General features: G+C 41.3%; 1 protein-coding gene and 1 pseudogene across 8 annotated transcripts in view; one reads left to right on the top strand and one right to left on the bottom strand.

Annotated features, from left to right (window-relative positions):
- ZHX3 (zinc fingers and homeoboxes 3) overlaps nucleotides 1–21,277 on the bottom strand; it is a 128,488-nt gene that overhangs the window by 82,775 nt on the left and 24,436 nt on the right. The window lies entirely within an intron of this gene.
- LOC132240419 (U2 spliceosomal RNA) lies at nucleotides 18,019–18,124 on the top strand (annotated as a pseudogene).

Below are 21,277 nucleotides of genomic sequence, written 5' to 3'. Positions count from 1 at the left end.
TAATCAGATAATTTCTAAAGAGCTGGATGCAAATCTGGCCACATACAGTGGGGCCTTGACTTACGAGTGTCCCGACTAACAAGTTTTTTGAGATACCAGCTGTCTCTCGGACAATTTTTTACATTGAGTTTATAGAGTAATTTGAGTTAACGAGCTCCTTAACAAGCTCGGTCTCCAAACGAATTAAACTCGTAAGTCAAGGCCCACTGTATTTTAACAGAGTAACTGACAGCAAACTGTGGTCACAGACAATGGTGAGAGAATGACAAGAAGAAAGGGATCTGGAGAGTCTATCATGACAAATGGCTGAACTGGAGGACATTAAATCTGAAGAGGCAACTAAGTGGGGACATTGTAGTTGTATCCACACATTTGAAGGATTGTCTCAAGACAGTTCATTCTGCAAATTAGTTTCTGAGCATCTGTTGCGTGCCAGGCACTATGCCAGGAGTTAAGGACACAAAGAGTAAAAACCAGAACTGATCTCTGATTTTCTGAAGACTCCTGACTAGTGGAAGAAGCTTGTCTGTTGCTCCAGAAACTAGAACTATGGCCAGTGAAAAGCAAGTGGAAGGGCAAGGGCACCATACAGGGGAGCTCCTCTGGCCAGAGGGCTCCAGCTTTATAAAAGAGGGGCCAGGTCCCCCAAGTGAACAGAATGGATTCAGAAGGGAATGACCACCTCCCAGGGAGTAGCCCAGGGGACTACCTGGCCAATGCTAATATTACAGAGTTGCAGGATAATAGGGGCCAATATCATAAAGCAAATACAAGATCTGTTCAGAATTAAACTACGTTCAATTTAACCAAGAACACATTTTTTAAAACTTAATGTAATTTATGATTTCAGTTAAATTTTGTGTGCAAAGATAAGTGATGTCCAATTTCTCTTTTAATAATAATTTTTAAAACAGGATTTAGCCCTGGTCAGTGGCTCAGTGGTTAGAGCATCAACCTGTGCACCAGAGGGTTTCAGGTCACTTACCTCGGTTGCAGGGGGGATATGGGAGGCAACCAGTCAATGTCTCTCACATCAATGTTTCTCTCTCTCTCTCTCTCTCTCTCTCTCTCTCTCTCTCCCCCTCCTCCCCTCCCTTCTGCTCTCTCAGTAAAGCAATGAAAAAAATATTCTCAGGTAAGGATTAAAAACAAACAAAAACACACCTTAGGATTTAAATAAAAAATCAATATTAACTTTTTAAGCTATAACTCTGCTAAATGACTCATTTTAATTATAATCTTGCTTCTCTCAGAAACTCCTAAAACTATTTTAATGTTCTTTTGTATACCTTTGGAGATGCTTATCCTATTTCTGAGAAATTATCCTTAAAAAATAACAATTCCTTTCCCTTTGCCAGAAAGAACAAAAGAGGGAGGTGAGAAACTAGACACATGAAGATGCAAATAGACAATGTTTATAAAGAAAAATAATAAATAAACCATTTAAATGTTCAACAAAATTGCCAGTCCTTTTTGTGGCATAGAACAGAATAAATAACATCCAACAAATTGGAGAATATTTAAAGGTAAACTAACAAACTAAATAATTATGAAGGCTATATAGTAACATGGAAAAATACTCAGAATGACAAGATAGTATAAATTTGTACAGTTCTAGCCATGTAAAATTTATGCATGCATACAACAAAAACTAGAAGAACGGAGACAATTTTAATATTTAGTTTCTGGAGTGTTACGATTCCTCTCTTTTTTAATTTAAAATTTCAACTTCACTGTTGATTATTCAATAAGTACTTTTACAATGAATGTATCAGGAACCAAAATAATTTTATCCGTAAGTGTAATAATTTGTACGTTAGGAAGAAGTAAAATAAAGAAAACATGTAGTTTGATCTTAATGTTCAATTGGTTCATTGTCTTTTATGAAGCTATTTAAGTTCATAAACAACCAAAATTAAAAGGTAATAAGATTCATGTTATGAAAAGTGCTTAACATTTGTGGAAAGTAAAAAGGACCTTGTACAGTAGCCGCCCATGAACTCTGAGTAAAAGCAAAACTAAATTTCTGGATTCTATTTTGCTTTTCACCTTATTTGATCTCACTTAACATCATTTGTGCCAAGTTGAATTTTTTTCCTCCTCTTTCCCGTCTCTTCAAGTTCATAGATGTGAAGAAGAAAAATACACAGCAGCTCTGAACAGTCCTCCCCTGTTCTCCCAGCAATGCCATGAACTGTGGCTTTCTGGAATGGACTCCAGAGAATGTCAGATGTGAGGGATATCTGGCTACAATCTGTCACCACAGAGATCACCAGAACTGAGCTGATTTAAGGCCAAGAGATTTGGATTCAAGTTTTCCACATCTATAACGTGGAAATATTACTTACTCCAAAACATGATTGTGTCATAAGGTTTTACTGTTAAGTAAGACCACTGAGATAAAAATATTACATTAAATAAAAATTTTTGAAGTTCCACTCTAGAGATGGGTTCCAAGAGGAAGAGTGTCAACTGAGAATAAGTTTAACAAGAGACTGAGCCACCAAAAAAAGCTAACAAAACCTTGGGATCATCTATTAGGATCACAAGATATAGAATAAGGAAGGATGTTACATCTGAAGAAACTGGGTATCCAGAGTTTGGAGAGAAGGGCTTGGGAGACGAAAGGGAAAATGTTAGCTGTCTTCAAGTACTTGGAAGGATGTATAAGTTGTATAAGGTGGGAAAGACTCAGTAAATCCAATGGGTCAAAAGTCACAAGACACAGATTGCAGCTTCCTGTGACAATGTTCTCAGGCTAACAGAGGTCCCCCACATACAAAGAGGAGTTGGCATCACATCAGGAAGCATTCTGGAAAACCCTATGTCATTTCCTATCTGACAGTCTGAAAACCTACTGTTTTGTTTGAACATCAGAAATAAACATTTGTGGAATCAATAAAGTACAGCTCATGTGTGTAAGTATTTCTCACTCTGATAACCATAAACCCTGGAGAGAGTATTATGGAGGTCAAATGTAGTCCACTATTACACAGACGTAGCAGACTTATTTCATTTGAGAGATGTCTATAGTTAACAAATAACCCAACAGTGTTTTTTCTTTAAAAATAACTTTACCGATATAGCTCCTAGAACAATGGAAACTAAGGAGAAAATAAACAAATGGGACTACATCAAAATAAAAAGCTTCTACACAGCAAAAGAAACCATCAACAAAACAACAAGAGAGCCACTGCATGGGAGAACATATTTGCCAATGTGATATCCCATAAGGGTTTAATCTCCAAAATTTATAGGGAACTCATACAACTTAACAAAAGGAAGATAAATAATCCAATAAAAAAAATGGGCATAGGACCTAAATAGACGCTTTTTGAAAGTGAACACACAGAAGGCCAAGAGATATATGAAAACATGATCATTTGCATAATCATGCGAGAGATGCAAATCAAAACGACAATGAGGTTCCATCTCACATCTGTCAGAATGGCTATCATTATCAATAAATCAACAAAGAACAAGTGCTGGTGAGGATGGGGAGAAAAATGAACCCTCACGCACTACTGGTGGGCATGCAAACTAGTGCAGTCACTGTGGAAAACAGTATAGAGTTTCCTCAAAAAATTAAAAATAGAACTCCCATTTGACCCAGTAATCCCACTTCTAGGAATATATCCCAAGAAATCAGAAACAACAATCAGAAAGGATATATGCACCCTTATGTTCATAGCAGCACAATTTACAATAGCTAAGATTTGGAAACAACCTAGGTGCCCATCAGTTGATGAGAGGATTAAAAACCTGTGGTGCATCTACACAATGGAATACTACGCTGCTATAAAAAAGAAAGAACTCATCATTCTCAACAGCATGAATGGACCTGGTGAGCATTATGCTAAGTGAAATAAGCCAGTCAGAGAAAGATAAATATCAAATGATCTCATTTGTGGAATCTAATGAACAAAAATAGATCCAGAGACACAGAAGCATTGAACAGACTGTCAAACCTCAGAGGGAAGGCAGAGGAGGGTGGGCCAGCGGGTGGGGGGAGGAGTATAAGAGATCAACCAAAGGACTTGTATGCATGCATATAAGCATAACCAATGGGCACAGACAGTAGGAGGGTGAGGGCATGTGCTGGGGCGGGGGTTGGGGGGTGGGGGGCAGTGGCTGGGGAGAGGTCAGTAAGAAAAAACAAGACATATGTAATACTTTAAACAATAAAGAATTTAAAAAATAATAATAATCAGCCCAACACTACATCAAAAAGACTCAGGTGCCCTAGCTGGTTTGGCTCAGTAGATAGAGCATCAGCCGGGGGACTGAAGGGTCCCAGGTTCAATTCTGGTCAAGGGCACATGCCTAAGTTGCAGGCTCAATCCCCAGAAGGGGGTGTGCAGGAGGCAGCCAATCAATGATTCTCTCTCATCATTGATGTTTCTCTCTCTCTCTCCCTCTCCCTTCCTCTCTGAAATCAATAAAAATATATTTAAAAAAAAAAAAGACTCAAGTAACCCTGACCAGTGTTGCTAAGTGGTTAGAGCATTGACTCACGTACAGAAGGGTTGTGGGCTTGATTCCCAGACAAAGGCTCATACCTGGATCCCCAGCCCCAGTCAGGGCACATGCAGGAGGCAACCAATCAATGCATCTTTCTCACATCAATGTCTCTCACTCTCTCTCTCTTTCTCCTCTCTCCCCTCCTCTCCTTCCTCCCTTCTACACTCTCTAAAAATCAATGGGGGAGGGGGAAGGAAAGGCACAAGTACAACCAAACAAACAAAAAAAGACACAAGTACAATCTGTAGCATTTGATTAATGAAACTAAGGTTGTATTTAGTCAAAGGAATCTCTGCTTTTCACTCTGTTAAGCTCAGAAAACTAAACACTGAAAAAAGAAATCAAGAAAGATTCTAAAAATCAAACCACTGAGAAGAAAGTGATTCAACATTTTCTTTGTTCCACCTGCCAAAAAAGATAAAGTGGTTTGGAACTGAGAGAAAGACAAAAACAAAGAATTTAAAAGAGTTGAAAAAGACATTTGAAAGAGAAGCATGAGAGTTTGCTGACATTAACCACCCAGAACCTTACTGAAATTCCAGATGTGTGACATATAGAGCTAAGTGTATGTGTACTGCACTGTTTCTACATATTCTTTTCCATTCACGAATAAGCTGGTTAGCAGGAGGGAAGGCTATAAAAGCGGAAGTCATCTTTCTTTCAGCCTATTTGCTGCCTTCCACAGCTATCACAATTCAGCCCAGGAGAACATTAGTGCTCATCACCACGGAGGCAATTATAATGTCACAAGCCCAAAATTGTGGAATCACAAATCAAGGACCATGTAATACGTTTTGGAGTTGGAGTGAGGGAGTTGGAAACCAAATTACCAGGCAATACAGGTCTTTGGAAGCTTTTCTAAAGCAATTAATATTCTTAAATTCTCAGATTTTTTTTTTCCTTTCAGAAGATGGAGACAATTACTAATTCTTTTGAGTTAAATTAATTCCTTTGTTCATAGAATATATTATACCACAATTCACAGCCCTCAAACTCAGTGAGGAATGAATGCTCTACTAAAAGACATACAATCAAGTGTAGATACCTTCATTATAAAGTGAGGCTTTCATCTGAACTGGAGAAAGCAATCTTTGTCCTAGATCACTGGGTATTTCATTGTAATCCTATCCTTCAAGTACTATTAGACTGGGGAGACAAATAAGTAAACAGGGTGCTAAGTGTGATCATACCCACTTTATGCTCCAGGAGAAATGAAAAGGGAGAAGTGGCGCCTAACCCAGTCTGAGGAGTCAGGGAAAACTTCCTGGAGGAGGGGACATCTGAAATGAAGCTGGAAAGGCAAATAGTCTTTGGTCTGATGAAGAGGGGGAGGGTTCTTTTTATTCAGAGAGGCACAGAGGAAATCCAGGAGGACCAAGGTCAGAAGCCTGAGGAATGCTATCATTCAGGGCTGGCCAGAGGACTTGGGGTCCATTAAAGGGCCACAGGATGAGGGAGCAGAGACACAGAGGGCTAAGGAGGGGAGCATTTCAAGGCAGGAATGGCTCACGTGACTAGATGCCAGTCAAGCCAGGCAAGGGCCAAAGGCCTAGACTTGGCTAACCATAGAGACTCAGGTGCCCTTTGCCCAAGACATTTCAGAGAAGTAGCAATGACAGAGGCCAGAGCATAGAGGGTTGAGTTGAGGTGAGGAAGTAGAGACTGTGGATAAAGCTACTCACAGGAAGCTTGGCTAAGAACAGGGAGTGAGCTAACAGGAAATACAGGATCACATTTTCTTCATCAACCTGAACCTCTCTGCTCTGAGCTCCTCTTTTTCCCTCATCACTACATTCAGTATACACTGTAGCCTTCCATACAACAACCAGATTGGTCTTTTCAAATTGTAAATTGTACCCTCTTAGCCCCCACTCAAAATGGACAACGGTTTCCTGATGCCCTTATGTCGTGACGATATGTTCTTGTGTGATCTAGGCCTTGCTTCCCTCCCTCGCACCTTCTCATGCAATGCACCTCCCCCTCCTGCTGGTTGTGGACCAATCTGGTCTTCTTTCAGCCCAGAAACCCTTTCAGCGCATTTCTGCCTTAGGATCTTTGCTCAAGCTGCTCCCTCTGCCTGGAATGCTCCTCTCTTACTCTCCCTCCTCCAACAAAAGCTGCCAAAGGGTGAGTCACTTATAAAGAAACACACCACAGTTCCTCTTCCACCCTGTGCTCAGGGGTTCCTCAAACCAACTCCAGAGTCCACGTTTTCCAGCTCTCCAGGTGGGATACATCCAGGCTCTCACTACCAGGCACTTTGACAGCAAAAGACTCAAGACTTAGCTCATTTCTCTGCTGCCTATTAGTTGTGTGGCTTTTGTCAAGGCACCACCTAATCAGTTTTCTCATCTTGAAGAAGACAAGCAAAGTCTGCTCCCCTTTCCCCACCTGATGTTAGGAAGCTCATGTCAGAAGGTATGTAAACACCCCAGTTCTCACCCACCTATCTCCCCTGCCCCAAGGGCCTCTCCCACATTTGTAACACTTACCTTCACCAGAAACCAGTCCTCGGCCCTTCAGCCCTTCCCAATCTGTCCATCGAGGCAGGAGGGGGTAGCCTCTCTGTTTTGTCCTAGGGCTGCACCAGCCCAGCCTCACTCTCCTCAGCTCCCCGCCATCATTCTGTGCCCACTAAAGCCCATACACCCAATGCATTTCCCATCTAGGTTTGGTGAATAAGAGCCTCTGACACAATCCTCCACTCTTTCTCTTCCCCCAATTGCTGGCTGGACATCGATACCCAGGGCAACCTTGGAAACCATGGTTTGAAGATGGCCTAGCATCCATCAGTTGGACCCCTTCTACCCCCACTGCTGACTGAATTTTAAATAAGCGTGAAAATGTCTTCGGTTTTAAGCCACCGAGATTTCAGCAGGGTTTATCTGTTACAGAAGGTAGCATTTCTCTGTGTAATATAGGCTGAATTTCGATCTTTGGAGGGAAGGGGGAGGACTTTAGTGGTAAAGAAGAAAGTTCACACAAAAGCCTGGAGCCAGAATTACTCATGGCCTGATGACACCAGCTCCATTTACATACTTCTTATCATCTTCAAAGTAATTTAAAATACATCTTTTCATATGATACAACCATCAGCATTGGTACTTTTTAGATTTTCATTATAACTAACCGTTTACAAATGAAAAAACCGACTTAGAGAAGTTGAGGTATGTCTAAGGTCCCATAGCTAGTAAATGGAGGACCAGAGCACTCCTGACTCTCGGTCCAATGGCATTTTCACTATAGCATCTTCTCAAAGCCACCTTCTAGTGCTACAGCACAGGTACTCTTGGCTGAAATATAAGGGTGCTAAAATGAAACAAATAAGATAGGTAGTCTGGCAGAATTGGTTAAAAGCTGGTTGCTGAGGACTTTTATAAATGTCAGACTGTGGAGTATAACTTACATTCCACAGACAATGGGAACAATAATCAGCCTCCACTTTCAAGCACCACAGCAGTAATTTTATACCTTCACCTCTGTCTTCAAAGACCTTACTGCACCATCTCCTCTTGGCTATCAGTTGCTGCCAATAGCTCACTTTCCAAAGAAAATAGGAGTTTTTATGAGGGCAAAATTTCCAGCCCCCTACTTTCTATAAACATTGCTGTATCCCCAAATAGCCTTCTTTTTTTCCAGGCCAAGTGAGAGAGGCATCCCTCCCCTGGAAATGCTCTTAACCATCCCCTGTGCAAGTCCCTCCATCCATGGAGGAGACCTAGATCAACCACTGTCCTTTTTCTCCCTTGAGTCTGACTTCTTCCTTTCTTCTAGCTCCATTTCTTCAGACTCGGAATCAGGGGTCCTCAAACTATGGCCCGCGGGCCACATGCAAATACAAATATTGTATTTGTTCCCGTTTTGTTTTTTTACTTCAAAATAAGATATGTGCAGTGTGCATAGGAATTTGTTCATAGTTTTTTTTTAAACTATAGTCCGGCCCTCCAACGGTCTGAGGGACAGTGAACTGGCCCCCTGTTTAAAAAGTTTGAGGACCCCTGCTCTGAATAGTCCCTTTTATCCTAAAATCATCCCTTCCTCAAGAAGCCCACAGCCCTCCTTATCCTACTTCATAACTGAGCTTCTTTAATAAACAGCAACAACAAACACATATTTCCACTTCATCGCCATGGATTCTCTATTCCACCCTTCGTAATGTACCATGACACTGAAATAGTCACCTCTAACAATACCACCTAGGAGCTTAAGTTCAATGTACAGATTCCAACACTTCTCCCAACCTCTTCATGGCTGCACTCCCTCCTTCCTAAAATCCTCCCCTGCCCTGACTTCTCTGGCCCACTCTCTCCTGATCTTCCTCCTGTCTACTCCTTTTTGGTTTCCTATTGGCCTCTGTTCCTCCACCTCTCCCCTAAATGTTGGTGTTTCCTGGGGTTCCACCTTGATATCTCCTCTTACCTTACATTTTCTATTCTCTAATTGAAATCATCCATACACATAGCTTCAACTGATAGCTACACATTGGTGACTTGAAAACTTAACTGTCCAGACCACTCATGTAAGTTCTCCATACCCTGGCTTCATTTGCCTGCCAGTATCTTTATGTGGATTTCATGGGCATCTCAAACTCAACATGGCTAAAACCACACTAGGCATCTTGCTTAACATATTTATTCCTCCTTTTTCTGTACTGATAATGAGAGCATTTATTGAGTACTAGGTTCTCCAGAGAAACAGAACCAATGGGAGATAGACAGACAGACAGACAGACAGATAGATAGATAGATAGATAGATAGATAGATAGATAGATAGATAGATAGATATAGATAGATATAAAGATTGACTTATTTTAAGGAATTGGCTCACATGACTATAGGGACTGGCAAGTCTGAAATCTATAGGGAAGGCTAGCCAGCTGAAAATTCAGGCAAGAATTAATTTTAGGCTCAAGCTCATCCCCCACTCAAAAGGGCATTCTGGAGTCATGGTCTGGCTCTCTCCCCTCCAACTCCCCAGCATCCTACACAATGCCTGACACAGAGCAGAAGCTCAAATATTGGCTAATGGCCAACCAGGTAGAAAGTGAAATGCTATTAAATGAGAATGGTACAAAAGGATGAGGAAGGCACTGAATCATAATGAGGAAAAATCGGGAAACCTGAACAAAGGCTGTGCTATAAATCAAGACATGGTCTGCTGTGGCATTCACTTGCCAGAATTACCTGACCACTACACTTGTGAATGAATGACGATGATCATGTAGACAGAAGCACTTCCATTCTGATACAGTCAAACCTCATTTCTCAATGTCTCCCATCTCAAACAATTCGTTCACAGAAAAAATGTCAGTGTGGAACCAAACTTCAATTAGCACAATTTTAAAACATAAATAGGCCATTGAATGCTAATGTTGCTAGAGGTGTGAAAGAAACAATGATCACAGACAATTAAAGAGGCAGAAAAACTGTTGTTGATTTGGATAAACAAAAAACAGCCAGTGACAGCCATTTCAGAGGCAGTGATATATGAACAAGCAAAGCAACTGCATGATGACCTGAAAGACATCCCTGGACCGAATTCTAAAAGTGATTTATTTAGAGCTAGTAGGGTGGTTCGATAAACTTAAGAAAAGAGGTGTTTATTTATAGATTAAATAAGAAAGGTTAAAACAGGGAATCATTTAGGGATCTGGAGTGGATTAATTCAATTTACATTCTTTCAAGGGGGGGAGCAGGGAAAGGATTAGGTTTTGGAACAAATCGCTTCTCCAATACCCATCTGGAAGGAATTAAGTTTGAGAACCAAAGTTCCACTGTACTTTATTTGAATGTCTCAACCACTCTGTGAAGCTAACATGGCAAAGAAAAGGCCACATTTCATGAGTAAACTGAGGTTCAAAAAGCTGGTCTTGTCTAGGTTGCTAGAGAAAACATCTACAATGAAAGGTCTTAGTTTTTCAGTGATATGCAGGTAAGAGGGGCCATAAAAATAACAGGTCAGAAACACAAGGGAACCATGAAATTCAAAGCTCCTTATGTACCTAAATCTGCAAGAACTAAAGATATCTTCTAGTATTTACAAAGGATACTTTTTATTTTAATTATGGTTCAGATCAATTTTTGTCTTACTGCACTATAATTCCATGGTATGTATTATATTGTTAGCATTGTCATATTTTCATTGTTGTAGTAATAAATTTCTGGTTATAAAATAAATATCTAGAAGCACTGTTTTCTGAAATAATGCCAATATGTATTAAATCTACAGGTTTTTTTTTAAAATATGTTTTATTGATTTTTTACAGAGAGGAAGGGAGAGAGATAGAGAGTTAGAAACATCGATCAGCTGCCTCCTGCACATCTCCTACTGGGGATGTGCCTGCAACCCAGGTACATGCCCTTGACCGGAATCGAACCTGGGACCTTTCAGTCCGCAGGCCGACGCTCTATCCACTGAGCCAAACCGGTTTCGGCAAATCTACAGTTTTTTAGGGAAGACTAAGTAGACTATTTTAACCGAGACACCCCAAAATAGCTGGTTTTCTTATTTATTAGTAAACATTAGAATTAGTGCAATATTAAGAGATTTAGTCCAAGTATTTGGTGATTCTCTGAAGCTACATGGCATTCTCTAAAGCCACAAAGTAGTACTGGAAACCCTCCACTAGCTATTCCAATTAAACAAGACAGGGCTGATTCCCATCATTCCCCCACCTCCACTCCCCTTATATTTGCATCTATAGTAACTTGACTTTTTCAAAGCTCTTTCTACATAGTATCACTTAACTATTATAAAACTCTTATAAACCTTTTCAAAAGGTGTTTTATTCCAGTTGCCGGAAAATAGAGGCAAATGCCTAAGGACATGTAATTGATAAAAGGCAAAAGCAGGACTAGAGGCCAGGCCTTTCTGCCCTCTGGACAGTAGGTATGCTATACCAGTAAATCTATCATGGCTCCTGGCCATGGAGCCACCAGATTATAAGTGGCCTGAAGCCAGAGAGACCATGTCTGACTTGCTCCCCACTGGTGCCTAGCATAGTACCTGACACATAGTAGGCACACAATAAGTGCGTAATTGGTGAGGAACTGAATTCATTTTCTTAAGAGCTGCTTTAATCACTTGCATGGTAAAATGGGGCATATAGCATTGCCATATATATTGGCTTTTAAAATGCTATTGGCGCCAGTCAGAGAAAGGTAAGTATCACATGATCTGACTCATATGTGGAATCTAATGAACCAAATAAACTGATGATCAAAAATAGACCCAGGGACATAGAAACGTTGACCCTCTGTCCTAGCCGGTTTGGCTCAGTGGATAGAGCATCAGCCTGCAGACTGAAAGGTCCCAGGTTCGATTCCAGTCAAGGGCATGTACCTTGGTTGCGGGCACATCCCCAGTGGGGAGTGTGCAGGAGGCAGCTGAATCGATGTTTCTCTCTCATCGATGTTTCTAACTCTCCCTCTCCTTTCCTCTCTGTAAAAAATCAATAAAATATATTTTAAGAAAAAAGAAACGTTGAACCTCAAAAGGAAGGCAGGGGAGGGTGGGTGGGAAAAGATCAACCAATGACCCTGTATGCATATATGCTATGTATAACCTGTGGACACAGACAATGGGGTGGTGAGGACCTGGGTTGGGGTGACGGGAGCAGGCTGGAAGAGGTTAATGGAGGACCTATATGATACTTTCAACAATAAAGATTAAAAAAATAAGTATGCTACTGGCCTTATCAGTAATAAACAAACGGGAAAATACTGTATTTTCAAAATACGTGATGGTTTCCAAGATATCCAGAATTCTGAGCCAGAACCCCATTTCAGCGCAAAATGTAGAGGTGGTACGTTTTCCATTTCCTGGAAAATTGTGTTGAATTGATGGAGCAAATGGAAGATTGAAAATAGAAAATAGAACCTTAACAGGAGAAGGGGAAAAATGCAAGATGTCGGGCATAACAACCATTTGCAAGGCTGGCACAATGGTCCAGCTGTAGCTAACCCATCATGGCAAGAAATGGGATTGCTAAAGGAGAGATGATTCACCCAGAGGGCCACACGTCAGCGAGAGAGAATCCACTCTGTGGTAGGGAGATATAGCTTTAAAGCAGGACAAGCCCAGAAACAAGGCACACAAAGGCTTGGGGCGGAAGAGTAACTGTGGGCGGCTTCACAGCCTTCCTATAAACCCCTCTTGCTTAGCTAGAGTAAGGGAAACATGGAGGAGCTGGCCCCCTTCAGTTTATTATGGCCCCAGCCCATAATGCTCTCCTGCCCTCACTGACAACTATCCCTGAGAAAGATACTCAGAGCCGAAACCGGTTTGGCTCAGTGGATAGAGCGTCAGCCTGCGGACTGAGAGGTCCCGGGTTCGATTCCGGTCAAGGGCATGTACCTGGGTTGCGGGCACATCCCCGGTGGGGATGTGCAGGAGGCAGCTGATCGATGTTTCTCTCTCATTGATGTTTCTAACTCTCTCTATCTCTCTCCCTTCCTCTCTGTGAAAAATCAATAAAATATATTAAAAAAAAAAAAAAGATACTCAGAAATGAGATGGTGAGTGTTTAAGAGGCCTCCTACCCTGGCAGACTATTCCTTTCCTATGAAGGCCTCACCAACATCACTTAGAAATCCATCTTTTCCCAATTTCTAAACCATATATCCAAATATTACCTCCCATTATCATTCTGATTTTCTATTCACCACCATTTGAGACATTCACTATGGTCCCAAAATTATTTTTAAGGGCTTCCATAAAAGCCCTTCTCCACCATACTTTCCTTAATACTTCATATGTTAATTTTAGAGACAAGTTATCCAAAATAATTGAGGAATGAGGCATTCTTAATGAGTGAGTTATGTAGATAACTGAAAGCTAATTCATTAAGCACCAAAATAAAGAATGCCTTAGTAAACAGAGAATATAAAATATAATAATTATATATTAAATCCATAATTAAAATAAAGGATTTTATTTTAAACAGAAAATATAAAATATAATCATTCAAAATTCTTGTTAAAATAAAGGATGCCTTAGTAACAGAGAATATCTATATATATAAAAGGCTAAGTGTCCGTCCATCCAACAGGTAGCTATGATACGCACTGACCACCAGGGGACAGACACTCAACGCAGGAGCTGCCATGACACGCACTGGCCATCTATAATAATAAAAGCGTAATATGCTAATTAGACCGGACATTCTTCTGGACCACCTTCCGGACAAAGCTGGGGCTGCGAGGGCCAAGCCTCTTGCACAGATTTTGTGCTTCGGGCCTCTAGTTTAAAAATAAACAGCACCACCGACCTGGCACCAACAAACCAACATTCGGCTTCTCCCAGGTGGGACACAGGCCCCGCTACCACTCTGGAGCGACACCCCACCAAATCGCAGCCAACGCTGCCAAGTGCCCATGGCCAGCCCACAAATGGTGGCTGTGGGCACTGGGTAATGACGTCACGTAGCAACGCCCAGCTTCCTCTCCCTAGCCGACTAGCCTCCTTGGAGTTTCTTCAACCCAGGAGCCAAAACTGCTTGCTTTATAGCCAGGTGCAAACATTTTACAGTTTAACCAAATGTGTGTGAAGCATTTTGCTGTGCTTCATCTCATTTGATCCTCACAGAAGTCCTGGAGTAGGTAGATAGGAGACTTGGTAGAATTCTATTTTCTTTTCATTAGCAAGATGCAAATAGCAATCATCTACACTAATAAAAGAAAAACATGCAAATTGACCGTACCTTCACTATGCCTTAAGCCATGCCCACCAGCCAATCAGAGCAACTATATGCAAATTAACCCAACCAAGATGGCAGCCAGCAGCCATGGAGCTGGATCGAGCAGGAGGCTTGGCTGCCCCAATGATGGAGGAAGCCAAGCTTCCCACCTGCCGTGGGCAGCTCTGAGCTCCACTCAAAGCAACAAAGTTTCAATTATAGAAGGTAAATAAACCCCAGATACCTGCTTTCAGCTGGCCGAGGCCACGGAGCTGGAGCGAGCAGGAGGCTTCCCTCCCAACCGCCCTGGCTGGCTTTGAGCTCCTCTCAAGGCTACAAAGTTTCAATTATAGAAGGTAAATAAATCCCAGAATAAAAAAAAAAGAAAAAAAGGAGAGGCTGGGAGCTTCCGTCGCCAGGGGGCTTGGCCAACCTGAAAACAGCCCTCAGCCCCTCACCCAGACTGGCCAGGCACCCCAGTGGGGACCCCCCCCACCCTAAAGGGGGTGTGGCCAGCCTGAAAATAGCCATCAGCCCCTCACCCAGTCTGGCCACACCCTCATGGGGTGAGGGTCCCCACTGGGGGGGGGGGGGCCTTGACCAGCCTGCAAACAGCCACCAGCCCTCACCCAGGCTGGCCAGGCACAACAGTGGGGCCCCTCACCCTGAAGGGGGCGTGACCAGCCTGCAAACACCCATCAGCCCCTCACCCAGCGGGACCCCCACCCTGATCCGGGACACCCTTCAGGGCAAACCAGCCAGCCCCCACCCATGCACCAGGCCTCTATCCTATATAATAAAAGGGTAATATGCAAACTGACCCTAACAGCAAAACGACTGGGAATGACTGGTCACTATGACACACACTGGCCACCAGGGGGCAGATGCTCAATGCAGGCTGCCCCCTGGTGGTCAGTGCGCTCCCACAGGAGGAGCTCTGCTCAGCCACAAGCCAGGCTGATGGCTGCCAGTACAGCGGTGGTGGTAGGAGCCTCTTCTGCCTCCTCAGCAGCGCTAAGGATGTCCGACTGCAGCTTAGGCCTGCTCCCCGCTGGCAAGTGGATATCCCCCGAGGGCTGTCAGGCTGCCAGAGGTATGTCTGACTGCCAACTTGGGCCCGATCCCCCAGGGTGCGGGCCTAAGCCAGCAGGTGGACATCCTCTGAGGGGTCCCAGGCTGCAAGAGGGCATAGGCCGGGCTGAGGGACCCCACCAAGTGCACAAATTTTTGTGCACCAGGCCTCTAGTATTAAAATATTTCTAATTAATTTCCTTTCAATGTGCACGAATCCATGCACCGGGACACTAGTCAAATATAATCAATCACTCAAAATTCTACCCAGCCTTCAAGATGCAGTCTGATTACAATCATTCCCTGAAAGCATCTTCTGATCCACTCACCACTTCCACCAACTGCCAGGAATAACCTCTCTTTTGTCTGTGGCCCTACATTTTGATTGCATCTCCTTTGTAGCACACAGCATGGTCTGCTTGAGGTTAGAGATTTAAATGCACCTTCTGACTTTCAAAAAAATAAGTTCCTTGAGACCAGGGAACCTCTTTTTTAACCAAGGGGCCTAGTTCACAGCAAGTGTACAAACACTTCACAAATGGGATACTCTATCGAAAGTGATTCAAACACTATAAAGAGCACCAGAACACAGCTGAGCCTTCAAGGGTTCCTGAGCGCTGTAGGGCAGGAAAGTGGGATGGATTTTAGAGAACATGTTACTATCATTAAAATAGTCATTGGCCTCTGGTTCAGTATTTCTCAGATTTAGAAGAAAATGTTTTTCTAACAGTGAAAAAGTACTCTGAATTCCTGGGGTTTTTTTTCTAAAATAGAATTACTTTTTTAAACACTCAACTTGCAAACTGAAAGTTCTGGTTGAATTGGCATTGCTAACCCTCCACTGCCACATTTTTTAGGTCTCAAGACGTGCATTCAAGTGGCTCCCTGCACTTCACCAGGGAGATGAGACAGCAAGTGGAAGGATGTGGTAAGTGACAGGAATATAACCAAGATGCTATGCCATGTTTGGCACCGCGTACACCAATTTGAAAGCCAGGCTTCTCAGGACCAGCAGTGCTAAGAGGAAATAAGAAATGGAACACATGATAGAGCAAATTAAGTTTTAGGCTCAAGGTCCATAGCAACCACTTGTAGCAGGGCTGACAACATTCTTTTCTTAAGCCCTAGTGTTTCGTTATGACACACAGGGTGGTAGGTATAGTTTAAGGATTCTAAATACTTCAACTCAACTCAAAACCTCCTTCCTAGCAATAGGGGATTCTAAGTGGTCAGCCAAGGATGGCTAACTTTCAAGATCCCTCCCCAGCAACTATTCTTTTGGAGGATTCCTCTTTCTTGTCATGAAAAGGAACTGAAGTTTCTTAGTGAAAATAGGGAGAATGGGATGGTAGGATTACTGGTATTGTGATATTAAGTATCTAATCATATACACAGCCCCTTGGGGTTTATAACTGCTCTTGTCTTTGGTTTATCACTGAGTAAATTTTTTTTAAATGAAGAGAATCTCAAAGTTTATTTGAAAATCCATAATTAAAATGAAACATTTTAATATATTTTCCCAGGAAATGAAAAATAATATTTGTTAGCATACAACTGCTTAGAAAATTTAATAAAATAGTTTATGAAACACCTACAGAAGTGTTAATTCGGTCAAAAAACCCCACATACTTTAATTACAATCAAACATAATTGAAACACACTGAGGGCTTACATTAGGCTACAAGCGACAGGAAGTGCCCAGTCTGCCTGAGAGAAGGAAGGGCTGGGTCAAGGCAGCCACTGCACAAGCAGCAGAGAAACTCCCATGTCCTCCTTCTGGATGCACTAATTGTAGATATCACGGTCAATCAAGACAGCATACTCACTAGCACTGTTAATGCATAATGCATAAGATGTTTCCTATACAAATCAGACCCTATATTGATACAATATAGAAAAGAGGGGAGTAAGTCAGATCAGTTTTCTGGTGAACACAGCAGGCTCACAGAAAAATCCAAAGTCTGATGGATCTTTGATGTGGATCTTATGAAGAAACCAGTGGAAATTTCAGAATATAAATACCAGATAGCTGGTGGTGGTTTTGAGGATAGTCTTGATTGGAAGGTCAAAGGATCCGGATTATGGATTGGAAGATGGTGTTTCCATAGCTACTGTGTGTCTATCTATCTATTAGTCTGTACGGTGGCTCCAAAATCTGATTAATGCCTTCTTCATTTTTGCCTTCCAATCTCCTACAAGTATGGCTATAAATGAATTCTAACATGGAACCATCGAGAAGGTAGATTTTGCAAAATCAAGTTCCTAACATTACCCACATGGGAGAATGTCTCCAATTCTAGATTTTGTTGGCCCATCACAGATCCCTCATCTTAAGTCAACATTTATTCACCAAATACCAGTCAAAAGGAAGGACAAAAGGCAAAGGGCCAAATACGAAAATAATAATGTATGTGAAACTATATTCTTTCATAAACTTGTCATACATAAAATTTATTCCAATTATTTATTAGTATGGGAAACAGCAAAAGGCTCCTATTCTAAGTACCCGCAAAAAGGAGCTTTGTTAGAGCAAAAGGTAGAATATACATAATGAACTAAGGGTATAAAAGACTGCCACAAGGTCACTAGGAAAATCCAAATACCAACTGTCCTTTTTCAATAGCTCCTTAACACAGAATAAAACATAAACAGACATTTAACCTAACTGCATATAAAATACATTTCAATTTACCTATAAATCTAACAGGCTTCAAAATGGAGAGAAAATATTATTAAATAGCCGTAGCTAATCGCTTCTCGGCCTTTTGGCTAAGATCAAGTGTAGTATCTGTTCTTATCAGTTTAAATAGCCCTAGCTGGTTTGGCTCAGTGGGTAGAGCATTGGCCTACTGACTGAAGGATCCTGGGTTCAATTCAGGTCAAGGGCACATGACCGGGTTGCAGACTCAATCCCCAGCAATGGGAGTGTAGGACGCAGCTGATCAATGATTCTCTCTCATCATTGATGTTTCTATCTCTCTCTCCCTCTCTTCCTCTCCGAAATCTATAAATATATATTTTAAAAATGTAAATATCATTAAATGTTTTCAGAAAAAGCAGTACCTATTAATCTTATGTACTACTGTTGAAAGACAACTCTCAGAATTATCTCACATATATATTCATTTCTGAAATTAGTAGAAATTCACAGTCCAATGATATACTATGGAGGTTCAATAAACATTACATTTATAACATTAATAACTCTTTCATGTTGAAAGTTTTCTGGCACATTATACACGCATTAATTTCTATCAAGCTTTCTCCTTGGTAGAAATTAATTTCTACTTCTTTACATTTCTATTTTTTTTTTCATATGTACTGGTGTGGGCCAATTCAAGTCTTCCTTATACTGTTTACATTCAAGAGGTTTTATCCAGTGAGTCTTTTCATTGTTGGAAAGAAACTGGGATAACTTAAGCCTTTCCCAAATTCTGCAATTCTATTTGGTTTCTCTCCAGTGGACATTGTCACATGTCTTCAAAAATCTGTGTGATAAATGAAGGCTTTTCCACATTCCTTACATTCATAGGGTTTCTCTCCAATATGAGTTCTTTCACATTTTTGTAAGGAACTGGGGTCTAAGTAAGCTTTACCACATTGTTTACATCAAAACAGTTTCTCTTCAGTGAGATTTCTTTCATGATTTTGAAGATCGCTGGGGCACCTAATGCTTCATTAAATTTTTTAAATTCATAGGGTTCCTTTCCAGTGTGAATTATTTCATGTTTTTTTAAAGATAACTGAGACAACTAAAGGTGTCACTAAATTGTTTATCTACATAAGGTCTCTTTCTTCAGCATGAATTATTTTGTGTTTAAGGAACTGTGATCTCTATAGGCATCACCACATGGCTTATATTCCCAGGGGTTCTCTCCAGTAAGTCCTTCTGTGTCTTTGGAAGGTGCCATAATATCTGTAGGCTATCCCACATTCTTCACACTCAAGGGGTTTCTGTGCAGTGGGATTTCTTTCATGCATTTGAAAACTTTGATAGCATCTGATAACATCTGATGGCTTTCCCACATTCCTTACATTCATAGGGCTTCTCTCCAGTGACTTTTCTTTCATACCTTCAAAATTTTTGATAACATGTGAGGGCTTTTCCATATTCTTTATGTGCATAGGGCTCCTCTCTAGTGTGAGTTCTTTCATGTGTTTGGAAACCTAGATGAGAACTGAAAGTTTTACCCTACTGACATTCACAGGATTTCTCGCCTGTGTGAGTTCTCTGGTGGGTCTGTAAGGCACTCTAACACATGTAGGCTTTACCACATTGTTTACATTCATAAGGTTTCTCTGTAGTGTAAGTTCTGGCATGCATTGGAAAACAACTTTACTACTTCTTTACTACATTTTTTATATTCATGGGGTTTCTCTCCTGTTTGAGTGATGTGTTGGAGAAGTTTGATGATATCTAGTATAGACTTTCCCATATTGTTTACATTGACAGAGTTTCTCTTCAGTGTGGGTTCTTTCATGTATTTGAAGTGAAGTTGAAGAACTTAAAATTTTCCCATATTCCTTACATTGATAGGTTTTCGCTCTAGTGTGATTTATGTTTTTCAAAACACTGGAGATAACTGAAAGCTCTCCCACATATACTACATATATATGGTTTCTCTCTATAATTCTGATACTCATATGGCTTATATTCAGTTTGACATTTGATATTATGAGATGAATAAAGACTTTTCCACACATACTGTGTTCCCATGGTTTTACTCCAGGAAGAGTTTTCTTATTCAGAGAAATTTAGAATAAGACTGATGTTTTCTTCACATTGACTACCCTCTTTCCCACCACACATTCTCTCTACTATATAACTTCATTTCTAGATTTCTCGGGTCTCCCTGAGTCCTTCCTACACAAATCACAATGAGAGAGAAGCTGTGACACAGCCACCAGAGCCACAAAGGGTGGGCAACACGTAATCCTCAGCTCAGTTGGAGAGAGAAGAGAGTAAGTAGTTTTTTAATCTAGTGTCTTCAGAAATAGAATTGTGTCACATGAATTTTGTAGATAACTGAAGCAATAAAATATGCAAGCTTATGTTGAAAAGCTTTCTAAATTGCATTACTTCCTTCTGAGCCTTCTGAACTAACCAAACCATAATTTGACCTATTATTGTTGAACAGGATAACAATTATGATTACTGCATTCAGAGACCACTGAGGCTAACGAGACTGTTTCCTATACAATGAATGTTCCCAAACTGCTATACTTCAAAATATTTCTGCCTCTGTCATCACCAGCTAGCTGTCTCTTCTTGCTTTTGTCAGTGTGTTTGACTCTAAGAAAGGGCCCCTTACTTCATAGCTTCTGATATCAGATAGACCTGGAAAGACAGTCTATTAAAGGTCATAAGAGAAGGCTCATGTCCATGTCTGAAGCTTCAGACCCACACAGTCAACTTCCAGACACCATGTTCTTACCCACTACAGCTACATTTCCCTCCTTGACTTCAGTCACCTTCACTGGGTTCATTCACTTCAGGCCAGTGGCAAAAACCAGGAGCCTGTCATATCCAGTAATTAACTGCTCCAACTCTGAAATATTCCACTCACATGTCCCTCCCTAACCACATCCTCCTATTACTAAATCACTCCAATGCACCCATTCCTTTACTTCATCAATACCTCTGGTCCTTTTCTCCTCCACATCCAGCTTAGACATTTTTATCTTATCATGTTAATCACTCCCAGGCCAATGGCCTCAGTTCCTCTGCTCTACTGTCCTTCTGTTGCTCACCCCCTGCAAACTGCTATCCTGGCTCAATCCAACTACATGCCTTCTTTGCTTCTAAAATCAGGCAGCTGCGTGCTATGGTGTCCCAATCAATCCAGGGTCTCCTACCTCAACAGAGCCCTACACACTACCCAGAAATAATGGTTGTTACCCTAAGGTCACTCTTCCTCTTCCTGACCTCATTTATAAGTCAAATCTCCTTGTTTTCTCTCTAAACTCTTCCCACTTTTAGCAGAAAATCTCACCCTCTGTTTCACAGA

Source organism: Myotis daubentonii, chromosome 8, assembly GCF_963259705.1.
Source record: "Myotis daubentonii chromosome 8, mMyoDau2.1, whole genome shotgun sequence".
Classification (NCBI taxonomy): domain Eukaryota; kingdom Metazoa; phylum Chordata; class Mammalia; order Chiroptera; family Vespertilionidae; genus Myotis; species Myotis daubentonii.
Note: the sequence above shows the minus strand (reverse complement) of the source record. Positions and strands in the feature narration are given on the sequence as shown.